Source organism: Netta rufina, assembly GCF_964035555.1.
Source record: "Netta rufina genome assembly, chromosome: 4".
NCBI lineage: Eukaryota > Metazoa > Chordata > Aves > Anseriformes > Anatidae > Netta > Netta rufina.
In genome coordinates this window covers 31,276,445-31,300,770 of record NC_140127.1, presented here as the reverse complement: position 1 = coordinate 31,300,770, position 24,326 = coordinate 31,276,445, and the positions used below count along the sequence as shown (strand labels likewise).

General features: G+C 37.3%; 1 protein-coding gene across 2 annotated transcripts in view; it reads left to right on the top strand.

Moving 5' to 3' along the window:
* Window positions 1-7,336: 7,336 nt before the first annotated feature.
* GUCY1A1 (guanylate cyclase 1 soluble subunit alpha 1) overlaps window positions 7,337-24,326 on the top strand; it is a 34,658-nt gene continuing 17,668 nt past the window's right edge. Inside the window, exon 1 of one of the 2 annotated variants that reach the window (XM_084285666.1) lies at window positions 7,337-7,364. The gene's annotated coding sequence lies outside the window, so the exon portion shown is untranslated. Of the gene's footprint in view, window positions 7,365-9,154; window positions 9,171-24,326 lie in introns of those variants that run through there. The other variant, XM_084285667.1, reaches the window with a different exon arrangement.

The following is a 24,326-nucleotide window of genomic DNA, read 5'->3' as shown; positions in this document are numbered from 1 at the left end:
GAGGATTTCAAAAGTGCTTGAGATGTAGTTTAAACCGAGCTATTTGTTTCATCTTTATTTACCTGAGTTTTAATATCAAATTAAATTATGCTTATATAGTACTACTTTACTGCTCTATTTTCTCTTTCTGGGCATTACAGAAATGTTATTACTATGTGAAGAGTATGATTTTTACTAGTTTCTTCACTCTAGCACATCACTGCACTCACCAATACACCATGGCCCATATTTCTCCCACAAAATTTCTTAAAGTTGACCAGCTACTCCTACTGTCCATACCCTTGTCTTTTCTGTTGGAAACCATTGAAACTTCTGAAAAAGACTTTTTGCCTGAAGAAATTTCAGTCTTGAACCTATTCAGATAACAAAAAGCTGAACAAGAAAATTGGTTGTAAAATCTATCATATCTTTGAAAAACTAGCATGCACCCTTCTCCTAAGCCTTATCTTAGAGCAGTGCCTATACTGCAGATCTCATCTTCACCCTGCATGTTTTGGAGATAATCATACTGCAAAACTGTTTAGTCTCTTCAAATGATGAAATATTCTGCCATCAAAATCCAAGATCAGTCAAGGAAATTAGAAATATTATCTGAGTTTGATGAAAATGACACGTATGAGAGATACATGCTATCTGCATACTGATGTGTGGGTCACATAAAATGTGTGGGTCTTTCAGATCGTGTCTTTTATTTTCTTCTTACTGGAATTTCTCTACATTGCCTTTGTAAGCAGCACTTTGGAAAACGTGCACTTAGGCAGGGCAGGGACATGTTTTTGCTGCTCACCGTCTTGTAGCAAGTGCACTGGTACCTGGTGTAAAGTAGAAGTGGAAATTTTTATGTAACAGCTAATGTGTATTGAATTTGAATTCAGAGGCAAAAGTATGAAATCATTCAAGTGATTCTGCTCTTTTGTTACTATTCACATTACTTTATTCTTCTTACCTGTTCTTTTATCTGTTACCAGGTAGTTCTGGCTTTTCAGATTTTTTTTTTTTTTTTCTCTTCCTTATTCTGGTTTTAGTCATTATATTAAGTCGATTTCAGATTTCCTTCTTTTGTTGTCTTATTATCATATTTAATTATTCAAAACCGAGAGCATAAGTGTTACTTTGTACTGATTTTACACAAAGAATCTACTCATAGACTTATTCCATGGAAAGGTCTGAAGAACAAAAGGAGTGTCAGGCTCATTATAGGACAATGTGCACTGCAAAAAAATAATTCTTTTGATGAATACAACTGTGAGGTGAAGGGAAAATGACAAATTTTCATGCCTAACATAAAAAGGAAGGTTCTGCAGAGATGTGGGACATGTTAAAAATGATTTTAAGATGTTTTAGAATGAAGGAAAGAATCACATTTGGAAAAAAAAAAAAAGTTCATTTTATTTTGTAGAAAATCAAAACTCAGTGTGCTTAATGTGTTAAATTCAGGTGATAATATACTTTCATCCGTAGTCAGTCTTGAAGTAATTAGTATGTGCTTGTCGGAAAAGCAGCCTTGTTCTTACACTTTCAATGCTCAGCCACATTGGGCTTCAGAAAGAATATTGGAACACCTTTTTCCTGGTGCCATTTCATAGGAAGTGCTCTGCTGCTGCGTTAGCAGGAGGCAGTTTCTTCATCAGCTCTCTTAGCCACTCTAAAACTAAACCACTCTGTTTAACTGGGCAGGTGGGAACTTTTCTTGATGAATTAGAAAGATAAATGCAATCAGTTCCTTGCAGTACAATAAGCCTATTAAAACATTTCCAGCATTCAGTATCAAGTGCTGAGAGGTGGATTCTGTTGATGATAAAACCTTTGTTCTATAAGTAGTCCATTCATTTTAACTCCTTGTGAACCAAGCTAAGAGGATTCAAACTAAAACGAGGAAATTAAGGAGCAATATCAGAAAACAAGGAACACTGCCTTTTTTACGGTGGGTCAGTAGGAGTTTTGCCATGATACATGACTGGAATAAGAAAGAAATCTTTACCTATGCAAACAAGTGTTTGCAAAACTGAGATCAAGCAAATTTTATCCCTTTTTCAATGAAGATTATTCAGTACTGCGTTCCATTTTCTTTTGACACAAAAGGATCTTTGGAATGAAATCTCTGTAACTACTCATGATAGTTTGCTACAAAAGCAAAAGTGGATCCAGATGTTTGCAAAACAATATCCAGAACAGAAGCTTCATGAATTTGCTTGAGAATGTTTTCATGAGTGATTTCAGTTGTAGAAAAATGAGATATTGTGTGTGTAGAAAGTTGGATCTTAGCATATATTTGTAATGTCACAGCAGCCAAACATATAAAAAATGACTGGAACCCATTGTACTTGGCACAATGCAAACAGACTCTCCTTAAAAAAGAGTGAGTAAGTTTTATAACAATGTAATTATGCAACTTTATCTAATTTAGAGGATTAGAGATTGAAATACTGAATGAGAACTACTGATGTGCACAAGAATAATACTTGATCTGTTTTTCAATGATGCTAAGACAGCAGATAAAGCAAGCACCTCAGATGTGATTGCCAACTTGTGCACAGGATTTTCTTCTTACATCAGTTCAACAGCTGAATTAAATTGATATTCAGAATTCCTGTACCTACAAGAATCAATTCACTAACCTGAAGATAACATGTAAAACAGGCTAAAACTTATTGCAGCATAAATGCAATTTATGGCATTTGATCTCTGCAGTCCTAACTCCTGGAGCTCTGTGCTCCCTATGGGAGCACTCTGCAGCTCCTTTCCTTCCTGCCTGCCTGCCTAAGTTTTCTTTTAATGCAAATCAAGGCACAACAGAAAAAAAACAAATGCATCTGCAGATCTCATCCAAGAAAAAGTCGGGGTGTCATCGGGGCATGCACCTGGAACTAGGAGCTGAAGAATGATTTTGGATCACACAGCATAGGCATAGCCACTGTTTAGTACAATGCATGACAAAGATTTAATAACAAGTCACTTGGGACAGGAAGGATTCAATAACAATTTAAATTAGAGGAGGATGCAAAAAGTTTGTAAATACCCAAGCTGGAATGTGTATTTTAAGTTGAAATCTTCTTAAGTATGACTTCAGAAGTGAAAGAAACTTATCCTCTGGCCAAGTGTCACAGCTTCCCTGACTAAAGGGAGATATTAATAATTGATTAGTACAAAGCATTACATTCATCTTCTGAATGAAAATAAGAATATTGGATAAGAAAGCAAATCTGTCTGGCAGAGTAACTTCCAATGAAGAAGGCTGGGAATCCTATTTCTCTGTTGCTACTGTTAGAGCCATAGTAGTATTTCTGGGACTCTTTGTGGTAAGTCATCTTAAGAATGTCACAAAATTGTATTTCTACACAGTATACAGGCATATTGTCAGAGGACATGCAGTAAGTCTAGCCAGTCCTTCAGGCAACAGTTTACCAAGAAAACTTGTGACAGCAACAAAAAATCCTTTCTGTCCTGGAAATCATATGTTCCAGGACAGCTTGCTTTAACGTGTACAAAGTCTATGAAAGAATGTGGAACCCATGCTTTTATTTGTTCATTGACACAACACCTTTCTTCACGGAAGACTTGAAGCTTTCTTTGCAACAAACTTCCTTTGGTGAAAAAGTAGACATTACTCCTCATAAATACTCAGATCTGACCGACCAAAGCTGTGTAACAGTAAGAATATGAGACGTAGTCTTTAAAAAGAACAAAAATAACTGGGAGTATTTCAGGGGAAAAGGGTGAATGAAAAGACATTTTAACATTGGTGCCCTTTTGGAATGCAGTGTACATACGAACAGCAAGACACATGTTCCTGATAAAGGTATTTATGAGCTTAAGGATAAGTAATTTCTAACTGAGATGAATTAACATTGTCCAGAAAGGGATAAATTGAACTACATTTGTATAAATCGCTGGACTCTCCTCTGAATTTGATACAATTTCAGTAAAAGGTCTGGTACACCCCTTCAGGTCCATCACGGGTTCCCACAGTGTTTTCAACTCCCTATAGCAAGAACTAGGAAGGAATAAAAGAATCCTAACCAGCTGGAAGAGGTGTCCAACACCAATAGTTAATCTGAGCTTGGATGTATTTTAGGTAGTGCAAAACTATAACTCTCCAATTTACAGCACACTTTTTGGGACTTGGATTGATTTTAGAAGGGTCTTAAAAAGATAGAGCGTATGACACTTTTTCTCTCTCTCTCTCTTTTTTTTTTTTTTTTTTTTTTTTTGAAGATTCTTATACTCTCATCTGCCTTGAGGAATAATTGTTATTTCTTGATCTGTAAAACAATGTGATTACAAGTGCCATGGATCAAGTGACTGTCACCTTTCTGTGTCATGTGAACCTCCTCTGCACTAGAGTGAAAAGCTATTGTGTTCCTTGTGTGAGTCTCCAATATTTGTCACTGAATGCAATGCTGAAAATGTATCATTAATGGGTGGAGTATAAATTGCAGTTACAAACTAGAAACACTTTGGGGAAAAAAAAAAAAAAGTTACAAAGGTAAATGCTATAGTTTAGGAACAGTTAAGTTTGCCCATGCCTTGAAAAAATACACAGAGTATAACCGTATCACTCTCAAGTTCAGTAATTTAGAAAGTAGAGCTGAACTGAGCCAGGGAGCCCATGAAGAACCTGATCAACCAATTTGGGTTCAAAAGCTGAAAACCAAAGTGTTCTTAGTAGTGTATCCACATTAATAAAATTTTTGGATAAATAATGGACCACTGACTGAAATGGACGTCTGAAATATAATTTGGGCTGCAATAAGCTTTGTATGGGCTGCATTAGGAAGAGCATTGCCATCAGCTGGGGGGAGGTGATGCTTCCTCTCTACTCAGCACTGGTAAAACACATCTGGAGCACTGATCTACTCCAGAGGTGCCTTCCGACCCAAGTCTTTCTGCAGTTCTGTGATCCGCCAGTACCTCCAGTCCCACAGGGCTGCTGCCTGAAGCCATCAAGGCTGAGCCATCAGTTGCTCAGCACCCAGCTCTGGGCTGCAGCTTTCTATATTTTCGCTCAATCAGTGTCAGAAATTGCAGTTGCCATGGGGGAGATGATAAATTTGAGAGGCACTTCTTCGAAGACGTATGATTTTGAGAACTTGATTTAAATACAGCAGATGCCAGTAAATGGCAGTTCAGGAGTGCTAATTATGCTCTGAATTATGATTCCCTTATATTTGATTTTACATACATCTTAGCATCATTACAGCAAATCTTGACATTTTATTGGTTGAAAATAGACCTTTAATTTAAAGAAACTGAAGAAAATGCAGCCATTTTAAAGTATAACATAAACGTTTCTTGATGGATTTTTTTTTTTTTGAGATCTTATGAAATAAATTTATCTAATCTAATTTTGCTTGAGGAACTAACTTTTCAATGGTTAAAGAAAAAAAGAATACTGCCTGTAGATTAATATTTCAATTAATGTAATTTGAAATACCATTTTCTTCTTCCAAATCCTCACTGCAAAGGTTTTACTCCTAAGCCTTCTCTTTGCCTTTTAGTGCAAGTTTGTAAGTCATTACTAGTGCACATATAGTGACTGATGTGGCAGGGATGAGCAGCATCATTTCAAGAGCTCTGGAAGACCTCTGGATGCTGATGATCCAGTTATTCACCCAATGTCCAAATCCACCCTTGTCACCTAGCATTAGTCTGTTACATTGGGCACAACAGGTTCACACTGCAGTGATCATCAGCTCTAAATTTGTGTCGCACGTCGTGGAATAGGCATTCTCTGTGCAACAGAAGCTCTTACTCCTTTTTGGTAGAGAATCCTGACAACAGAAGCAATCATATCAGGTGCTTACAGAAAAAGCTGGTTCAGAAAATGGGACTGAACAGGAAGAGTGAGGGTAGTTTCTAGACGCAGGTAAACATTGGCAAGACCACACCTTGCCGTGAGATTAGTTTTTGTTTCTAGAGGCAAGAGACTCTATCAATGCACTATTTATTAATTCAGTAATTTTATCAGGTACAGTATGTCCCAGTCTATTTAGCACTCAATTAAGCTTCACATTGTCCATCAATAACTGCAGATATGGCAACAAAATGGGCTTTGGCAGATTATTTTCAGCTGACTGACTGGTGGTTGGAGGAATTCATCAGTTACTTTAGCTGTCAGGTTTGTCTTCTGTCAACACAGCAGGGAGGGAGGAATGGTGTGAAGCAGACATTTATGAAACCATTTTTCAATTCTGATAGTCAAGAAGGCAACAAATCAGAAATCACTCACACTCTGGGATTTGATATCTCTCTCATGCAAAGTTGATCTGTTCAAAACCACTTTGTTCAAAACCACTTTGTTCAAAACCACTTTCAAAACTCAGAGATATGCTGGTTTTCTTTTGGTTGATTTCAACTCTGTCTTCAGTACTAGCTTGTTAAGTTCCAAGACATTATATCCTTTCTTTTCATATCATGTATTCAACCGCTATATGGTGTATGGTGCTCCTAAAACTCATCCTTGAGCACACAACAGCTGTATTTCTTGGTGAGATCTGTTTGATTCCATGCGACTTCGTAGGGCAATTAATCCTACTGTGAGGTCTGTCAGTGTTAATTACCCAAGTCCAGGAAAATAACTATTTCTGACCTAGGGCTTCCAAAAGCAAGCCGGTGTTTTCACAGAGAAAATACTCCATTTATGAAGATTTAAAAATTGTAGAGATGTCATTCTGTTTCGTTGCTGATATTCGAGAGTTAAGAATGGTCAAAAACGGTCTTAATGACTTGGGTAGCTCTATAAAAAGTATTTTCTGAATTTGAAGTGCATCTCGAGATTAACTTGGCACTCCAGTGTTGTGAAATCGTTTGAATTCTTCTTCTTTCCTGTGCTTATTTTTGTTTGGAAAGGTATTGTTTCCCTTCCGTCATTGCTGAGCTACTGGCTGCAGTATTCAGATAGCTACAGTAAAGACGTGTGTATCACGGAACGCATAAAGATATAGGGTATCCCCAGCGCCGAGTAAACGAAGGCGGTGGTGGCAAAAGTGCAAAGGGAACAAATACGGTAGCACCCCAGTGCCACGCATAGGGCGCGTTCAGAAACCTTCTGGTCTGGGAAAGGCACCCACAGCCCAGGCGGGACCGGCAGCCGGGAGCCGCTGCCCGGAGCAAGCCGCGCTGCTGCAGCCGGGCTGCTCGGGGCGGCGGGGGCCGCGCACCCCCTCCCCGCTCCCCCCGCCGCGCCTCGCCGCGCCGCGGGGCCCGGGGCTCGGGGCCGCCCGTGCGGGCTCTGATTGGGTCTGCGGGGAGGCCCCTCCCGCCCGGCCTCCGCCCGCCCGCCCGGGCGGCCCCGCCGCCGCGCCGCGCCCGCTCCCCAAATACACCTTGGCGGCGCCGGGGAGCGGCAGCGGCCCCGCGGCATGGTGAGTGAGGGAGAGAGGGAGGGAGCGGGGAGTGCCCGCGGGGACCCTGGACAGCGCTGGGACGGGGCGAGCAGCGGGGAGCGGGGAGCTGGGGCAGCGGGGGCTGAGCGCCGGGAGCCAGGGGGCGCGGGGAGCCCCCGCTCAGCCCCCGCTCAGCATCCCCGGACCGCGGTGGGGCGGTGCTGGCGGCTTTGGGAGCGGTGCGGGGCCGTGCGGGGCCGTGCGGGGCCGTGCGGGGCTGGGGGCTTGCCGAGGGCTGAAGCCGCCAGGGGCACTCGGGCGGCCTTTGTGCGTGGTGAGGCTCTCCAAGAATTTGCCAGCTGATAGTGCCCGTCGAGCTAATTGAAACCATTCAGGCTACTTGCGCTGCCTTACAATTAGGCAAGGTTTCTTATCTCGTTTTCGGAGTAATTCATGTCATTGCACTTCATGCATTAGCCACAAGCCTCATACTTAATCACATGCTTAATGCTCTAACAATAACTTCACTTTTGCATTTATTTCATTTTCTGGCTTTGCACTGCTTATGATTGGCAATTCATTTTTGCAGTCAATTTTCACAGCTTATCTTTTTTTTTTTTTCTTTCTTTCTTTTTTTCTTTTCTTTTTTTTTCTTCTTTCCTTTTCTAAACTGTAGGCTCATAATTCCTTTTCTGCATGGCTAGAGCTAGCTGTTTCTGTGGCTTAAATCCAGGGAACATCATTAGCCTAGGCCTGGTAGAGTTCCTTTATAAAATCATCTCTGTGTATAAACATTTGAGACACTTGAAAAGTTTTTGTTTCTAATGTAAAGGAGCACTTTTATACATCTTATGTAGTCTACCAAGCTTGATCCAATGCTACTCCTAAAATGGCTGTATTTTTAGAGCTGGTCGCTTACTCTGTGTATGTAGTGAGATGGCTTATTTATGCATGAAGGATGAATTAAGAGGAAAAGGAAAAAGTCCTAAGCAAAGATGTAGCCTTGTTAAATGAGTACTGCAGTGCAATGAAGTCATTTGTAATGCTGTATTGAGCCCATCCAGTTTCACTGGGCTGCAGTTTACAATATGCTGCACATGAGATGGTCTAAAAAGAAATGGTAAGACTTTTGATAGTTGAGATACTAGTAGGGGAAAATAAATTTTTATTCATTTATATTTTTCCATGGTGAAGTCTCTAGTCAGACTCTAGTAACAGAAAAAATGTGGTGGAGCATTTTCTCATAAAAGTGAATTGTAACAAAACAAGTGCAAATGTTCAACTATCTTTGTTAGTAGAATAAAGTGTTTTACTTATTTGGATGTGGCCTAATTGTATAGCTTTTCCTAAAGCAAAAATCCCTGTAGAGCCACTCCCTTTTCTTGTAGTTATGCTAAGATGATTTGTTTCCAAATTACAGAAAGTAGGAGCAAGGAAGCATGCACTTTAAATCACATAAAATAGGTCTACTGCTTTTCTAGCGTTAAGAACAAAAGGTGATGACAGTCCATGCTAGAGAGAGATTCCAGTAACAGACTATTTTATGTAATTAATCAGAGAACAGAGGTGATTGAGGCAATCAGAGAATGTGTGCAAATGTGTTAGAAACGCATGCGATGTTCTCTTCATTGTAGGGAAGTTTCTTGCTTGGATTGCCTTGCTCTGGAGCCATACATTCATAGCTCTTACAACTTTTCTCTTCAGTTTGCCAACAGCAAGACCCTTAAATGAACTAGATGATTTTAAGGAAGCATGAGGAATACGGTAACAGTGACTTTACACTCCACATTCTCAGAAGAGAAAAGTAATTGCTGATATCATGCTGACCCAAAGCATCCAGGAAAAGTAAGGAAGGAGAAAGGAAGTCACATCTTGAGATCTCTTGTTTTTGTTTGTTTTGTGGAATTATGTAGCCTACAGCTACTGTGAGTCATGACAGTGCAAGATCATGAGGCAAACGTTGCAGGAGAAACAAAGGAATGTAGTTCTACAGTGTTTTTTTATCCTTTTTTTTTTTTTTTTGATTTAATCAATAAAATGGCTCACCATCTTTCTTTCTCCCACTGGTTCAGTTGCTGTCTGACTATTCACATAGATTATTCAATTGAGGTTTTGATGAAAAAAAAAAAACAACTTTAAAAATGAGAAGTCAATGTTAGTATTTGTATTGTGTCCACGGAAATGAGTACTTGTATATTTATCTTATTCTGATTGATGTTTATTTAAAAGTGTCTTTAATCGTTATATGGCAGTCTGTTTCAAAACAGATCCCATAGTGAAATCAAAACATAAATAAGAGTTTATAATAAAATACACTACTCAAAATATCAGTAACAGTCAAAACCTGGCTATGCCATGTAATAAAATGTAAAGTATCACAACCATTATGAAGATGAATGCTGTGTTTGAAATAATGATGAGAAGCAAAGCAAGCAATCCAAGAACTCAAGGTAGATTTTGTATCAAATACAGCTATTTTCCTTTCAACTGAAATGAGTTGTTACACCAAGAGATGTTGTAAATTATATCTTGTTTTAAAAAACAATATCAAACTCCTCTGTAATCCAAGGAAACAGATACAAAATTCTAAGTTTTAAGAAAGGAAACATGTAGTGGAAGGTATTTAGTCATATTTTCTTTCTACTCTGTAGACAAGCATCAAGCTTGCATTTTTTATAAAAGCATATTTATTGAAGAAAACTTCTGTGTAGGTTTTTAAAGAGTGTTTTAAAATAGCTATTGGAAATGACAGGATATGTTTTAAGGATTTATTTAATGATATCTAGAAATCATTATATTGCACCTTGCCTGTTGTATTAGCAAATGGAAATTAAACCATTCAGAACTTTCATTAGAGTTTCTTTGCTGGAGTTCTTTGTGCATTCTGTAGTATTTCATTTTTTAAGATCTTTATTGTTTATGTGTTTATTGCAATTCATTGCATTTACTTAGAGGTCATGGTCTTCCATGACCAATGGTACCAGTGGTAGAGAATCAAGTCTATCATTGGATAGGGATGATATTTTAAAATCAGTATTCAAGTATAAGCCTTTGTTCAAGAAAGCAACCCTGTTCAGGACAGGGTAGTAGTATATATTCAGTTTTAAAATTCCAACAGTACTTATGTGCATGCATCAATGAGCTAAGGCTAGGACTTCCAGTTAGGGCTTAAACCACTGTTTTTTTTTATTTTTTAATAAAAACAAGAAAACTTGCTAAGGACATCAGGGTTTTTTAATTATTATTGGGGTTTTGCTTATTGATTACTATAAACAAAATGAAAAGACCATGTTAATTTCCCCAATGAAGCCTTTTACTTGTAACACAAGTATAGATTACTACTCATTTGGTAACATGTTGTTCTTCTAGTTTTTAGGTTGTCTTACTCAGGTGATGCCACTCTTAGATCAGTGCTAGTGTTTCCTAGTTATTTTAACTCATCATTTATGCCTTAGGATATATACTATATCCTTTATTTTTGTAGATGTGGAGTTTAGATCTATCTGATGTCTACTATCTTAGCTTAGTTTAATGTAGTTTGTTAAGGAGGGCAAGTTCCACTGCTGTCAGTTGTTATGCTGCTTCATGACACTAAATCAGAGCACAGATATACTGTAGGGATTAATTTTACTTCACTATAGAGATTTCATCAGGTCCTGCTCATTGTGACAGACCCCAAGTAAATTTGAGGTTTAGGGCTTCCACAGACAGACCTTTGACCTTTAGAATAATCTCACCCTACCAGAGAACAGTGTTTTGTGACATTCACTTGCATTTATTTTTCATTCATATTTCTTATGATATGATAGTTTTGTTAGGTGGAATTAATGCCTCTGCTAAGATTACAGCTTTCACATCTAACTGCAGAGTAGTCTAACTAACATTCTTATTTTATTGAAATGTCCCCTTCCATAGTTCAGAGTCTGTTAGGCACCTTCCCTGCTTCTTGAACCTGGCAGTATTACCATTATTTTTGATTTCATGATTCTTAATTTCACTGCTCAAACTAAATTAGTTCAGTTGTGTTACTTAGAGCTAAGCTGTGAATTGATTTTCTTCTTGCATATTCATTACAGAAGTAGCTCTTTTAAGAGAAGGGTGCCCTTCTCTCTTTTAAGAGCTCTTTTAAGAGAAGGGTGCATATTCAGACAAGCCAGCACCTGATGCAAGCCAGCACCAGTAGGGTAACTTCCCACAGCCAACACGCAGAGCCTAGATGATAAGCAAGTAGTGACCTTATCTATTATTTCTGAGGGGGCACTTCTTTCATGGGACCCCCTATGACTGTATCTTGCACTTGTGTGTTTCTGCCTGAACGTGTAGCAAATGCTGCAAATGCTACAAATGCTGTCCCTGCTTGAGTGCCAAAGATACTCCTTTCTCTGCCATAAGACAAGGAGAAAAATGCCTGAAGAATTGCACCCCAGCATGGGCCTATGGTGCACAGAGCTCTCTGAAACTCTCTTTAGGGACTGTTTGCCTATGACTTGCACTTTACGCATGGCTATGCCCATTGATTGTTTCAGCTAAGTCCATATAGAAAATAGGTCAGCCATGCAGTGGCTCAGGAAGAGAGCTTTAATTGTGTGGCTTGTAATCTAGAAAGCTGGGTGTGTGCATCATCATGGAAGAGGCTGGAGGCAGTTTCAAAGATTTTATCAAGCATTGTGGAATCTAGCCCTTAGACAGCTATTTGTATTACAGTTACAGGGAATATCCAATGCAAGTCATCTAACTGTTTCAGTGTGAGTAAAATTTTCTTGCTATAAGGCAATGTGCTCAAATCATTTATTTTTTTTTCACAAATGGAAATTGAAACAAACATACATTAATGAATCTCTTCCTTGGCCCCATTCTAAGGTATTCAGAATGAAAATAAAACATTCTTTTTGGAAACTGTCTTTTGTGGGAATCCTCCTGGTAGTCTTAGTGCAGCATAATCCTAGAATGTCACAGATTCCAGAGAATGCGATATAACATGGTTTCTGCAATGACACACACAGGGGTTGCTGCTAAACTCTCCACTTTTAATCAACAACAGCATGGCTGTTTTTGAGATCCCAAGAACGTTTTTTTCTGTATTAAATGGGAATATGTGGCAACTGCCTTTCTAATGCTCACCAAAGTAAACGTGTTTAATTTCATTTTAACCTTGCATTTCACTTGGCACTTGATACAGATGGAAACTGACAAAAGCTGTTCAGGGAGAGCTGATTTCCCTCTTCGGCAAATGCAGAAACCCTTCACACACGAAAGAGCATTAGTAAAAGGCAATTGCAGAACACCTCAGCAAGATTTCCAGTTTGTTGCTTAGAAAAATTGGGTTTTTGCATTTCTTTGTAATTACTTGTATGATTTGAAGATGGAAGACAATACACCCAGTTGCTTTCTTGTTGGTAGGGAGGGGTGTCTGCTTATACTAATAGCTGTGTGGCTTTGTAGTCTTGACTGCAGGCATTCTGGAGCCTAAAATACTTACTACAGTTGCTGTTTTAAATAGCACTTCTAAAAATGGCAAAATTTCCGTGTCTTTGGAGAAAGCATGCATCAATCTAACTTTTAATTCCCCCCCCCCCTTTTTTTTTTCTTTTTGCCTAAATTGTCTTCATAGTTATCCATTTGCACTAGTAAGCTGAGAGTACGAAATCATTGGCCTCTTGTGGAGGAAAAAATATTCAGTGAATTGAAAATGTGTTCAGATTTTGGTGCAAATAACCATTAATCCACAAAGCATGTTTAAAGGTAGGATTTTAGACTTTCACATGGGAAGAATGGTATGAAGGGAAGGATAGTCTTGGAGCTTAAGAAACTTAACAAGGCTTTTGGTGAATATGGTACCAATTTTTCTTCTCGAAATGTCCAGGAAATCAAGACAGGAATAATTGCAATTAATTGTAGATTGAATTAAATGCTTATTTTGATGCAGTTGAAGTTAAAGCTTCCCAAATGTGTTACATGATATTAATAAAAACCAGCCAAGAGGAAATGCCTTTCTTATAAGCAATTGCAGGGCCTTCCGAAATGAGAAAATGAAGTTAACCCTGGTGTGTGTTAGGCACAAAGTTATATGATGAGGATACCTTCCTCGTTCTGCTTTTATATATAGCACCTGCATACTTTTATGAATCTATCTGCAAAAAGTATTTGAATTTCACTTGTAGGAATGTGCAAGTGTTTCTTTCCCATATTAATTCTAAAATCTGTATGCAAATAGAAGTAAGGTCAAATCTTACAAATGATTTTTGCAAATCACTCAGATCTAATGAACTTATATCACAAAAAACTTGTGCAACTCTGTTCAAGAGATCTGGATTTACTTCTTAATTATCTGGATTTATTTCTTAGTTATTAAAAGAGGCATAGTAACATTTCCTTTCATACCCATTTTTCTCTCTTAGCTATTCAGAGGGCAAGTCCTTCAAGTGAAATAGTATCTTTTACTATATATCTGTGTATGGTCCTGATCTTAATTTGGGCCTTCTGGGAAGTTAAAATAAACAAATAATACACCTAGCAACAGCGATAGAGAAAAAACAGCTACTCCAGCAGAATGCAAGATGACAATGGCATAATTTCTCAGTTGAGAAACCTGTCCAAAGATAAACTCATCAGACAGAAGGTTAAGTAACAGTATTTCAGTGTAAGCAAAGGCTCCATAAGAATTTTCATATGTTGACCAATCATCAGTGTCACTAACTGAATGGTATTCTACTTGATAGCTAAAATGTAATTCATTAGTTCCTTTCCCAGACAAAAAAAAAAAAAAAAGGTTTGGTTGTGTGGTGGAAATGAAATACTATAGAGTAGAGCATCTTTCAGTCATGGGTTAGGCATGGCTTTCAAAATGTTTTAATAGGCTCATGAGGCAGAGACTACGTACATAGTTTGACACTGAAAATCTACAGCTGATCTGAAAATTAGCATCAGCTTAGATCAGCTCTGCACTTACTCTGCATGTCGTGTGCTCTAGATCTGCGAGAGATGCAGCATGATAGTCAAGTATATGTGGAAAAAGTCATTGACCATATCAATGGTAAATTTTGGAACCAATGTGACAGATTAGTCAGAGTTCAAAATATGCAAGTATACCACGCTTGAGATAATGGTGGGCATCATGACAGAAAAAATATTATTCTCATAGAAGAATTGAGTCTGGCACTAGGAATCAAGAGTAAAAACTGTGTTTTATCTATTGACTAATATAGTATGTGAAATATGATTTAATGATATCTTCCTTCCAGTTTCTCTTTGGAAATAATTTCCAGTCCTAAACAATAATAAGTTTTAAGCAAAAATATATTTAAAGAGGATTTAAAAGATAGAACTATATTTTCAAGTAGGATTTGAATTGGTGAAGAGGGAGGAGTACTGAAGGAATATGGGACTATGATCTACATATAGCAAAAGCCAGAAAAGAACATCCGTCTTTGCCCATGCTGTGGGCACGTTTTGGTTAGCAAAAATTGGAATAGGGAAAAAATGAGATAAACTGAAATGAGAACAGTACTGCCAGAAAAGCACCAAAAGGGCTTGATATATTTTTAAAAAATTCATTTATGTTTTATTGCAGTTGCTGCAATGTACTGTATTGTAAATGGCCGGTCTATCTAACAATGGAATACATATGCAAGAATTTTTATGCTCACTGGTTTGTCTCCCTGCTGTCACTCTAAAACCATGGAAAACACTGATAATGTTTAGTCAAATATTAATATATTAATTCAGATATTTATTCCTAACTTAGATTTTGTAATCCAGCTTTTAGCAAAGAAGCTACATTACTTAGCAATGTGCTTCTTTTGTCAGTTTGAAATATAATGGGCAGTACAGTATTTAGATGCTAGTTATAAACAGAGTTGAAAGCTCAGAGCAAAGGTTTACAACATAAAGGAATGAATTTCTTGCAGCATATTTATTGTCACTGGATACTTGGAAAGTTAGTGCTTTTGTCTCATTGGAAACTACCTGGTACAAATATTTAAAACATGTATTTCAAATTTTCAGTATCACCTAAGTTGTAAAGAGAAATATCAAAAGCTTCTGACTTCATGCAAAGGAAGACTATATATACAATGGAGAAAACTTTCTTTCCTCCCCATTTTCTAACTGCTGAGAACACAAACTCTGCAAGATTCATAGTCTTTCCAGGTGCTCCAAAATACCAAGATAGTTAATCTTGGCAGGAAATTTTCATGAATTCTTCATGAAAGGTATACGACCTCTCTTCATCCTTAATTTTAGGTCTCTGGTTATGTCCTCTAGAAATCCATGCCTATCATTCCCTCCCTTTTCCCCAACTATACAGATGATCTCTCTCTTCGTTGCGACATGTCATATCTCTAGAAAAATAGGGAACTTCCTGTGTAGCATCATCTTTCTGTACACATAAACAAACACCTAGGTGGAAATTATTACTTGTTACGGGGTTTTGGTTATGAAGAACTCAATTAACAATAAATTTAACCTTCCAGTCAAAGAAGCATTTATTTTCAAATAAATTTTGAATTATTATTATATTGAAGTACTAATCTGAGTACATATGGACTTGCTAGGGCCAAAATTTGATTTTGGTTTATTTTTATGGTTTTACCCCACAGTTCACTGCCACCTCTCCCTGTCCTTACGCATCTGAAACAACTGAATTGTTTTCTGTGCTGTCTTAGAGCTAGTATTCAGAGTACCAATATGCAACATTGCAAGTTGGAGACGTCCTATTATCTGGCCCCTTTATAACCCTCATAATAGTTTATTTTAAAATTGTTTTTGCCTCGAACTTCAGCTTACACCTGACCTTGTGTAAAAACATAGTCTGTGACAGCTTGCTGAACCACTTAAGCAGATCTTTAAATAGAGACGTGCTTATTATTCCAATCTCCACCGTGGTAAGATTTTTGAAATTAATATGGTTCCTTAATATAATGAAAAAGCAGGTGTTTGGGGGTGGCATGTCTATTTTAAAGGTTTAAAAAATAGTAAATACTGAGTGGGTGTTCTTTAACATTTCAGTGAGAAATAGTACTCGAAAGACTTTTGATGTGGGACTTCAAGTGTTTCTTACAATATCTGTGTAGTTTATCTATCATTGCAGAAGCTGAAGTGCTGAGACAAAGGTGTTTAACAATTTCATTTGATATAAGTATTAGTTCACAGTTAAATAAATCTGAGATGACCCTGTTACCTCAGTAAAGGCAATACAGTCCAGATTCTCTATAGTCCTTGCCTATTACTTCAGGGTTCAGATTTAAGCCTTCAAGAATGACTGGCACATTGTATCTGTTGGTCAGTTGTCATTTCCACATACCTATGTGGTGCTACTTCTCTTTACCTGATGCTCTCATTTGGAGCATTAGCCTCTAAAGCAAGACTGTGTTTGTTCCTTCTTCGTTTTGCCTGAGGACTGAAACCCAAAGACTCCCAGCACCAAAGCGTAAATTACCATACTTTGAACTATGAACTGTCCTACCTTCTGTGGTGCCAAAGTGCAAGCCATACCTTCCTTCCAATTACTGGTAATTGCTAACAGTAGCACAGTCTCATGCTGCCTCACTAGGTTGGAGGTCTCAGCCTTTAAGGAAGCCAGGTAAGTAGTATTTCCATCTTGGTATCTCAGATGCGTATGCAGCACTAAATGGTGTTTCAGAAGGCCTGATGGAGAAAAGAAAGATTCCTCACAGACATATAAAAGAAAAGTGAAATACCTCTACAAAATAAAATGTAGAACTATGAAATCTTAAATCAGCTAAAATGTGTATCTTTCCTTTAACTTACAAATCAATGCAATTTAAAACAAAATGCTAGAAAATAACGTATGAAATGTCAGGTCTAGAAAATTCTTCTTTCTGTTATAACACCAGGTTACCACATTAAGCAGTGCAAGAAAACAAGGTATGTCACTCCCTGCCTACCATTAGATGCTAGTGAGACAAAACAGTGAAACTAGAACTTCAATCTTGGAAGCCAGATCAGGGTGATAAACTTGTATCCTTCTGTATATAATCTGCAACTGAGAATAATACACAACCAATAAAGTTGGTTGAAACACAAGCTGTAGTAACTACATCAACAAAAAATCTTCTAAAATCTAAAATATTGCTGAAAAAGTTCATTGCTATTATCATGTCAACATTTTCTATTGGCTTTACTGAAGACTACAGACAAATGATTTGCATAAGTACCCAGTGTACTTCAGTGAAGTGCACTTGTAGTGCAGAAAAAGCTATATATCAGTAAGAGAACCATCTATGCCTTTGCAAATTGGCATAGGCTCTGTTGCCTGTTTTCCTTCTTTTTTACAGATTTTTAATCATTATGTCTTCCTATAGGCTCCCTTCTCTACTACCTCGTGTTTTTTTTTTGTTGTTTTTTGTTTTTCCCTCCTTGTTCCTTTTTCTATGTTTATATCCCTTCTCTCCTTTTTCTCCTTCACATAATAAAGAACGGCAGATATTGTAAAATAATGTTATGATAAATGAAAAAGACTATGCTATCTGAGAAATGGAGCAGAGCTTTGATCTTTCAGACTTCAGTAAGTATACAGTGAAGTTAATATTGCAGATAATGCAGTTAAACAGGTTGTGAGATCAGGAACCATGGTCAGTTGTAGGTCCTCTTCATAGAATAACCCTAGGAAACTTACGCTGTGGTTCCTACTGTGCACAATGTTATGCATCACAGAAGCTGTTTTGTTTGGATAACAAACATATTGTTTGGTAAGAGTGTTAGGTGTTTGGTGTTAGGTCAGAGGTTGGACTCGATGATCTTGAGGTCTCTTCCAACCTAGAAATTCTGTGAAGAGTTCTTCATATGATTCTTGCATTTGAAAAATCTATGTCCTCTGGTGATATCATCTCCCTTGATTTATGGAAAAATTATCTGCATTTTCCAAATGGGAGAAAGACCTAAGAACCTTGCCCAGAAGGTCATAGGAGTTTGTGGGAAAAGTAGCAGGAGAATCCTTATGGTTAAAATACGTTTAATTTATTTCCAAAATTAAATGTTGAATTTGTGTATGAATTTAAAAGCCAGTGATTGGTACATCCTGACCAGAGATTCTCCACTGTATTCTTTGTTAACCCTTTCTTGGATTTCCATTCTTCCAAATCTCTTAATCTGCTTTGTTTCCCTTGGCAGCACCCTTTTCTCTATATTTCTCCAGGCCCAGTTCAGGGAAACATACTTGCTCAGGACAGAGCTTTGCCACAGAAATCAGACAGTTTCAATGGAACTTAAAAGCATTTTAAGCCAAGCATATTTTTTCTTTGCTATTTCAGAAATGCTGGAAGATAGATACTATTTGTATTTCTGTGGGATTAAATACTCAAATTTGATATTGCCACAAGAAGCTGCATTTCAATGGCTAATGTACTTGAGTTGGTATATTGTGTGGTTTAGAACATGCTAAATGTTTCTAAATGCATCTGTTATAACTGGGAGAGCAACACTGAATGAGGTTTCTCCAATTTGACAGCACTTTAGATATAAGGACAGAACTTTTCTCTGTTCTTTAGGGCTACTGAACATTTGGAAATTAACATACCATGTGTGGAAGCCCAGTATTTCACAAAACATCTAACTTTCACTTTGTTTTATTATTTTAATGAAAAAAAGCTGTTTTATATAAATTCACGTTTATCACATATATATATCACATATATATTTATATATATCTATATCATGTATTTATATATTCACATATCTATCTTTCCCTGCTTTAAATGTGTGTCTGCTGCATTTTCCAAAGGAGTATTAGAAACCAACTAAGAAAGCAACTCAACAGTGAAATTGGTATTGTAATGTATTCCTAGAGGATTCAGTTGCACAAGATGTGCTGATATCCTTTGGAATTGTACTTTACAAAGGTAAGATTCACTGCATTTGTGCACTCAAATATTTTCTAAAAATAGCACATTGTCTGAAAAGTGACAGACCAATCAGTGAAATAAAAAATGAAGGTACTCATCTACAGTGTGCATGGCCAAATCAGCTCTTTAAAATATTTTAATCGCATTTTGTAGCAGAAAACATCTGTAACCGTTTAATTGAAAAGGAAGGTGCCTTCTGGTCCAGCCCTGCAGATACCAAGAAGGAGAACAATTAGGGAAGTGGCTGATTTTTCCTCTTCTTCAGAGCTGCTTTCTTTGCCTTGGGCTCTAGATAAAGCAGCGTCAGTAGTTGCGTGATAGCTGTGAAAAAACATCTTCAACTATCTGTTCTGGTTGAATACAGTTCTTCAATCGAAGAGCTATATTTTATTTTATTTTGGTTTCCTATCTGAAGAAATTACAAGGCCATGACTTTGCCGTTGCAGGACAAACCATCTTCACTAATTAGAAGTTTCCGCTGTTAGCTTCCCATGCATAGCATTTAACTTTTCCAGAATTTTAAATGAGATCAGTTCTGTGTTTACTATTACATCCACACATCTACATGCAAATCAGTATTTTTGTGACAATAGTGGCAGATCTGGTAGGGTCTAATGCTATTCCTACTATATACAGAAACTTGTTATTGACCTCAGTGCAAGTTGGCATGAGTGCTTAACTATGAATAAGTATGAAAGGCATTTGTCAGTGATTTTCAGTGTGAAAATGATCTTGTAGATGTTGTAAGCACAAGTTGCAGGTGGCAAATGTTAAGTTTAAAAACTCTGTGGTTGAAATCTACTGATGCAGCACTTTGCTTTCCACAGATCTAATTTTCAAACAATTTTCCAAGATCTATAGTAAAGAAAAGAGTAACAATAATGGTGTTAGATATGCCAGTTGTGTAAACAGTTATGCATCTTCAACTTCAATCGGATGAATACAAGCATGTAAAGTCTTGGCAATATAAGTGTCTCTGAAGAAGCAGTAGAATTATTTTGTCATCTCTGGAGATGCTTTACAGTTAATACAGACCATGGTTCTCAAAGGAGAAGTAACTTCATGCATTAGAAATTTTGCACTTTTAATAAGTTTGTTTCATTTATTACAGAAGATGTAGCAATCCTGGATAAATCATGAATACTAGCTAAAGATTTCAGTGAAAAATACTCTGAAATTTATTAGATTTCATTTTTATTGCAGATGATTAAAATTGTTTCTTTTTATTTATTTTCTTTGCTCCTAAAAAGTGTTTCCAATCTATGAGCTAAACAAAAACAGCATTTGGAGACACTCAAAGTTATAGGTCTACTAAAATGAGTAAACCTATATGTACTGGTAAGTTTGAGAGATTCGTCTCTAAGTATGTGTTTTGAAAGAATTTGTAGCCACAACAATTGCCAACTACTTCATGTTCTAGAGGCACGGTGTTCACCTTTTGTAAATTCTAATTTACATTCTACTGACTATGGGCAAGACTCTGATCTTTGCATTTAATTTAACTCCTCCTAATTACCATGAACCCTGTATGTCTGCAGGACAAGCTTTAATTCCTGAAGTGACAGAAAGAATTCTGAAGACACAAATTTTATTTATTTGCTTTCTTAAGACACTCATTAAAATATTGTACTTTCATGGAATGCAAATGAAGATTAAAGGGAAATGCCATATTTAAAATATACTCCTTTAGAAGTGTGAGAACAGTTTTTGGAAATTTGGATAATTTTAGGTATTGTTTGTCCTCACTGCAGCACCTCTGTTTCATTTGCTTCTCTCTTCGCATACTTCTGGTGTCATCAATTATGTCAGACCAATATCAGGAGTACTCAAAAAAATAATCTGTTGTGGATACACACAACAGGTTTTACTGTTTGTGAGTTATCTCCAGCTCTGCCTCAGAACTAAGGTGTGACTAACATGAGCCGTCAAAGTTAGGAGTACCCACAAAGTAAGGTGGCTGGGGTTTTCATGGGTAGTATCTCCAAGTCACTTAGCTGGTGGTACTAGCCGTGCCTCAGACCAGCAATGAGGTTGAGAGGACATGCTATAACCAGAAACTGCTGTTTCTGCCTGAGAGCATGATGGGGGAGCTGAGAATCAGGTGCACAGAGACTGCCTGCTGGGCTTGCTGTGGAGTGTTTTCACGGATAGGCTTTGACTAACAGGAAGAGAATATTTTTCCCACGCTATCTTCTCAGCATGCCTCCCTGTAATTTGGTCCTAGCATAGGAAAAATATTTATGAATGAATGTGCATGTGATACTTAAAATGACAAATATACATTTTATAAGCAACATTTGGGAATTAGTCCTTCCTTTAGTTACATGCCAAAACATGGAGGCAGTAATTAGGGTCCCCCCTGTGCCTTTAATTGAAACCAGAGATGTAGCTGCAACATAACTTTCACATCTGGAGTCTGGGCCTCTCCCAGGACTATATTTGGATCCAGGGATTTGCTGCAGACCACTGGAGGGAAATGAGTCAGTCTCAAAATCAGTATCAGAAATCCAGTGATACTTTAAAACTAGGGGTTTTGCCTGTCTCCCGGAATACTGGTTTCTATGCTATGGTACAGAGCTTGATGTTCTTCTACAAATGTTAATATTTTAAAGTAGAATAAATGTATGTCTCATGATGACCTTAACATGAGATGCATTAAAAGTTTTGAGGTTTACTTTTGTATTTCCTGAGACTTATTTTCTGCTGATTAAAGTGGGGACAAAGAAAGGGATAATTCAACATTCTTACTTCATTTAGTTTTGCAACAGATCACACTCTATAAGACGTAGCACAAAGAAAACACTTGATTACATTTTTCTGTTTCTTAAAACATTCCATGAAGAAAAAAGGTAGAAAGATGAATAAATTCCACACGACACGGGGAGAAAGTCTTCCTTGTAAACAAGGTCTAAGTTTTTTAGTTTGTCCTAAGCAGTTATACAGGACAGAGACTATGATAAGTTACCACACTGAATTTGGATTTAGCAAAATATTTGGGTTGTTAAACCAACAGTTGATTAGTATAACTGGTCTAATCTTATCATAACTGCATTACTACTTTGTGCATAGCTTAGTAATCACTGGAATTCCACTAGATAGTTTGGTATATGCAGTGATATCTCCTTCCTATCAAAATCAAGCATTCTATGATTTATAGAAGAGTTGTGAGTTTATGTCTCTTAAAAATAGCCCCAAAGAGAGCTAAATCTGGCAGTCGGGCTACTGGAACTAGGCTTGCATAGCGCACAAAGGCAATTTTTTCACTTTGGAGTGAAAAATAACACTTCTCTAAAGAGTTCTGTGGTACAGACAGATCAGAAGTGGGATGACTTGTCAGAAAGAAGAGTGAATGTTTGAGGGAATAAGAAGAAAAGTTAATGACTGACAAAGCATCTTTCTTGCTACAGATAGAACAGAATTTGAGATCACTGGTATCCAAGAAATTACTAGATTCAGCAAAGTATTGTAAAGTCCAGTTTCAAATACCATGTCTCATCTCACCTGATCTACACAGAGGAAAACAATCTTGTCATCAGTTATTGCCTTTGTTCAAGTAGCCAAACTGCGCCTAGGACAAGCCTAGAATTTTGCTGAATACAAAGGTACTACTTCGTAGTCCAAGTGAAGCCTGGTCAATAGTAGCTAAACAAGGGTGTTACTGATTCAGGACTGAATAATCACCTACATTTGGAGTTTCCTAGAGTTTTGCACTTCACCTATATGCACACGTGATACTTTTTTATTATTATTATTCTTGCATAACGTCACAGTTGTCCTCAGGTAGGTTAGCAAATGTGAGCAAGACCCTGTTAAAGGACCAAGTTACTGGAAAGAAGTAAATGAGGCATCCTCAAATTTCAGTGGAAGGGTTTGTCTCTTACTGGGGAGATACAGGAAAACATCTCATTTCTCTTTATGAGGACAAACCTCTTCCAAGATGTCCTCTACCTAAGTCACCAACTGGCAATTTTCTATTTGTTATGACTTACTACTGCTCAGAAAGTTGAAAACAGATTTGCCTGTCTCCTCTGGTTCCTTGCATATTATGCTCTCTAAAGCAGCAATACTGAAACAAATTAATGATTTGAAGGTGTGTGCTCTCTGAATGTGTTCAAGTTTAGTGAAGCAGCCAGAGTAAGCTAGCTTATTTACTTGTACAGGATTTAACAAGATTAATAAATACTTACTTTGACTTTTAAAAATATTAACTTATATTTTGATGCACGCTTGATCAATTTTCTAGGAAGATTTTAGAAGCCTCCTTAAAATCTTTGGAAATGGACGAATCACTTTGATTCTGCAGCTACACACACCACTTTAGATAGAAAAAGTAAAGTGCAGATATTGCATTTCAGATTTGTAAGACTAAATGACAGCATTCAGTTTTTTTCCCCTGAGTTTGTTTGCTGACAAGAGCTGAATCCACAATGAGGTATTTCTGATAGGGTAGTGGGTACTACTAACCTGTCTTGCTAGGAGCTGACTGTGTTTTGCCTGTGCATAAAGTAACAGATCCTGCCTTGCTCTGTGCAGAGTCCTACTGGCAAGGCGTAAAAGGCAGTGATTTCTGAATCCCACAGGAATTAGAGCTCAGTAGGAATTGCAACTCTAGATTTTACATAAAAGCAAGATAGAAGTTAACAACTACTTCTGTTGAGGCGATAACTTCCAGACCACACTAAGCTCCTTCAAGCGCTGCAATCACTCTTGTGCTGCAGAAAGTTAGATCCAGTCAGCAATATATTTTGACTGATGCAAAGCAAACTATATATATATATATATATTTTTTAATTGTTGCTTAACATATAGCAGTTCACCTTATGTATGTCTGATTAAAAAAAGTAACACAGTAGCACATAACAGATTCTGCCCTTCTCTAAGCAAAGGGCTCAGTTTACATGAAGAAAAAAGTATGTAATGTTGCTTCTAATTTTTCACCCACATCTGCAAGTTAAGATTATAAAACAACTTTAGCTACTGTTAGCAAGTGGCATTGCTTAATTCGTATAAATGGCTATGTTAATATTAAAGAGTTTTACTGTATGATTGATTCACTGCACTTTATTTCATGCTATTGTCAAGGAAATGTTTTAGCAGAGGAAAATATTCAGAAGCAACTAGTACAAACAAGCATACAGGA